We start from the raw sequence: 4122 nt of genomic DNA, 5'->3' as shown, positions 1-4122 counted from the left end.
GTCCCAGGTTCAATTCTGGTCAAGGGCACATGCCCAGGTTGTGGGCTTGATCCCCAGTAGGGGACGTGCAGGAGGCAGCCAATCAATGATTCTCTCTCATCATTGACGTTTCTATCTCTCTTTCCCTCTCCCTTCCTCTCTGATATCAATAAAGATATCTTTTTTAAAAAAAGGTAAAAAGATATAAATAGGGAAAGTTCCTCCAGAATTTGAAATACAGTTTTCTCTCGGCCCGCACATAATAATAATAATAATAATAATAATAATAATAAAGTGTAACTCCATCTCTCGAAGCGTTGCTTGGTTCTTCTCCGGTCTTCTGTAACAGCTGCAGTGGCTACCTGTGGAGCGGGTCTGACTTTTACTGGGTGTTCTAGTTATTGTCTTTCAGGATCTATACATACAATATGAAATATTTGTAGAACGTCACCCTCCCTTATAGTGATGGACGTACGAAGCTGCTGGCTAGCTGGTTTCTCTCCCATGGGGTAGCTGTTTACTCCTGTAACCCTGCCAACAGCACCAGGGGACCTTGCTCCTTAGGACCAGTGACTGTCTTGAGCCCTCAGAAACATCACAGGGTCTGAGACTTTCTCAAGGCCATGGCACCAGATTGTTAAGGACCATCTCCACCTGGGGGCCCTGCTGTATATACTGTTTTAACCGTATTGGTAATGCTCCTGTTGTATCACAAATCGGGGAGCTGGACAAGACGCCTTAATCGGACACTTAGTTAGGAGTCATCTTTATTGCGTGCAGGTTCAGAGCAGATTACCTCTGTCAAATTCTGATCAAACCCTAACCGGTTTAGCTCAGTGGATAGAGCGTCTACAAAAATAACGTACACAAAGAACTAGAAGGATATAAAAAGGAAATACTCCCTCCTGTGTTTGATCAGAATTTTTTTTAAAAAAAATTCTGATCACCGGTTTGGCTTGGTGGATGGAGCGTCGGCCTGCGGACTGAAGGATCCCGGGTTCGATTCCGGTCAGGGGCATGTACCTGGGTTGTGGGTGCATCCCCAGTGGGGGGAGTGCAGGAGGCAGCTGATCCATGTTTCTGGCTCTCTATCTCTCTCCCTTCCTCTCTGTAAAAAATCAATAAAACATATTTTTTTTAAAAAAAATTCTGATCACCGGTTTGGCTTGGTGGATGGAGCGTCGGCCTGCGGACTGAAGGATCCCGGGTTCGATTCCGGTCAGGGGCATGTACCTGGGTTGTGGGTGCATCCCCAGTGGGGGGAGTGCAGGAGGCAGCTGATCCATGTTTCTGGCTCTCTATCTCTCTCCCTTCCTCTCTGTAAAAAATCAATAAAACATATTTTTTTTAAAAAAAATTCTGATCACCGGTTTGGCTTGGTGGATGGAGCGTCGGCCTGCGGACTGAAGGATCCCGGGTTCGATTCCGGTCAGGGGCATGTACCTGGGTTGTGGGTGCATCCCCAGTGGGGGGAGTGCAGGAGGCAGCTGATCCATGTTTCTGGCTCTCTATCTCTCTCCCTTCCTCTCTGTAAAAAAGCAATAAAATATATTAAAAAAAAATTCTGATCAAACACAGGAGGGAGTATTTCCTTTTTATATCCTTCTAGTTCTTTGTGTACGTTATTTTTGTAGACAGTGTGTAACCTTGAGTATCATATCATATCTATACAGGCACCTGGCATAAATATCAGCGTATCATTTAGATGGCTAGCTTGCAAGGTCAGACAATTAAGTTTATCTTTTCTATTATTGAAGCTAAAAAAACAAAGTTATATTTTATAGAATAAGAGACTATCTAAAAATAACAGGTTCAAATAGCAGTTTTCCAAAGGAGGGATTACTACGCTTCACTCCCTTAATGTAGAAGTGACCCAGCTGGTTTGTGGCATGGGAAAAGCCCTGAAGGCCACCTCCAGGGCTACACAGGGGATAAATCAAGAACCGAGTCAGGCCAGGGAGGCAGTTCTAGAGAAATGGGCACAGCAATAGGTTATTTGCTGTTGCGGCATAACCCGAGTTGTGAGGAATTTAAAGGAATAATTCTCAATTGATAGAAAACAACAACAAATTAGGGAAACCATCTCCAAGGTAAAACATCGAGAAGGGTGTTTTGGCTTTAACTTCCTGGCTACCCTGTCTGTCTGGGTCAATGGGAATTCTTTTTAATTTTTCTCCTGTTTTATTGTTTTGTCTAATTGCTTGCTGCTGTATTCAGTATCTTCTTCTTTTTAAATCCCACATTCCCTGTGTTCCATCCCCATGAATTGCTTTTTTTCAAAAAATATATTTTATTGATTTTACAGAGAAGAAGGGAGAGGGATAGAGAGTTAGAAACATCGATGAGAGAGAAACATCTATCAGCTGCCTCCTGCACACCCCCTACTGGGGATGGGCCCCCAACCAAGGTACATGACCTTGACCGGAATCGAACCTGGGACCCTTCAGTCTGCAGGCCGACGCTCTATCCACTGAGCAAAACAGGTCAGAGCCCCACAAATTGCTTTTAAGGCAGAAGCAAACACAGTCCTGCAGGGTGTGATTTTTTTCATCTAAAACTATTGTTGCCCTGACCGGTTTGGCTCAGTGGATAGAGCGTTGGCCTGCGGACTGAAGGGTCCGGGGTTCGATTCCGGTCAAGGGCATGTACCTTGGTTGCAGGCACAGCCCCAGTAGGGGGTGTGCAGGAGGCAGCTGATTGATGTTTCTAACTCTCTATCCCTCTCCCTTCTTCTCTGTAAAAAATCAATAAAAAAAAATTTTTTTTTAAATAAAATAAAACTATTGTCATAGATATGAGGTGACAGAAATAGCAGCGGGGAAATGAAGGGGGCAGAAATAGACTACTGAGGACTAGCTATCAGTTATAAGAAATATTAGTAAGAAATATTAAGCATGCTCCGTTAACCGTGATTGTTTTGTTCTCATTAAACAAAGCACAGTCTACCCTGGCTGGGAGTTGTACCAGGGCCCTGGGTGCTCACCAGGAAATGCAGCCCAAACTCCTTAGCAAGGAGCTGCCTATCAGGGAAAGATAAACCACTTTGTTGTAGGAATGAAACAATGACGTTCTGATGGCCCCTTTCTTTTGCAAAGACCCAGTCCAGAATGCCTGTAATCTGTAACCATTATACCCATTCTGATTTCCCTTGGCCTCCTTCCCCACGAAATCCCTGTCCTTGTACCCCACGTGAGCAGCTGGCTTATGGGGAGAGGCAGAGCAGATTTGGGGGGTATGGCCCGCTGCCCTCCCATACTGTTGGCATGACTGGAATAAACACTCATCTATGATTCAACCCTGTCTCTGCTGAATTGGCTCAAGCAGTGACAGGCAGCCCGGACGCATTGGCTGTCCAGTTTCAAAACCACAACAGTCATTCTGAGACCCCACAATCCTACTCCTTACACATCTTCCCCGGCTCAACCTCCCCCAGGGCTCTAATGCTAATGCTGCTGCTCTCTCATCAAAGACCCATTAATCACTGTTACTGCCCTGAGCTACAGCAACTGAGTGGGGCGGGAAGGGAAGGAGGTGTGTGTGTGTGGGGGGGGGGGGGCGTGAGAGGCAGTATATAAGTGCCATTTACGGTCTGGGCGATGCCTGCAGGGCCCCAGCCTTCCTGCCAAGCAACACCACTGCAGTCTCCTAGATCCTGCCTCCAAGACAAACCCAAACCTGGGCTTATGCTTCACCCGTAAGTCCCCACACCAGGTCCCTGGAACTATCAGCTCACACTTCCTCCAGATGTGCACACCACTGTGTAATGTCTATCCCCTTCCCATCCTATAGATTAAAAAAAATTTTTTTTTTTTTTTACAGAGAGGAAGGGAGAGGAATAGAGAGTTAGAAATATCGATGAGAGAGAAACATCGATCAGCTGCCTCCTGCACACTCCCTACTGGGGATGTGCCCGCAACCCAGGTACATGCCTTTGACCGGAATCGAACCCGGGACCCTTCAGTCGGCAGGCCGACTGCTCTATCCACTTAATCAAACCGGCTAGAGCCCCTTCCCATCTTCAGACCCCAGGTTCATTCCCTCAGCTCTGCCCCCTTCCTGCTCCAATGCCACTGGACCTCGCTGGACTCACCCATGAACTTGGCATATGGCGTGTAGAGAGCTTGTAGTCCAGCCGGATCCAGG

At 46.5% G+C, this 4122-nt stretch overlaps 1 protein-coding gene across 3 annotated transcripts in view; it reads right to left on the bottom strand.

Moving 5' to 3' along the window:
* The window catches only part of LOC106723804 (zinc finger protein 883-like), a 139348-nt gene that overhangs the window by 78057 nt on the left and 57169 nt on the right, over window positions 1-4122 (bottom strand). The gene's annotated exons all lie outside the window — the stretch shown is intronic.

The sequence above is a fragment of the Myotis brandtii genome, unplaced genomic scaffold (genome assembly GCF_000412655.1).
Source record: "Myotis brandtii unplaced genomic scaffold, ASM41265v1 scaffold650, whole genome shotgun sequence".
Taxonomy (NCBI): Eukaryota; Metazoa; Chordata; class Mammalia; order Chiroptera; family Vespertilionidae; genus Myotis; species Myotis brandtii.
Note: the sequence above shows the minus strand (reverse complement) of the source record. Positions and strands in the feature narration are given on the sequence as shown.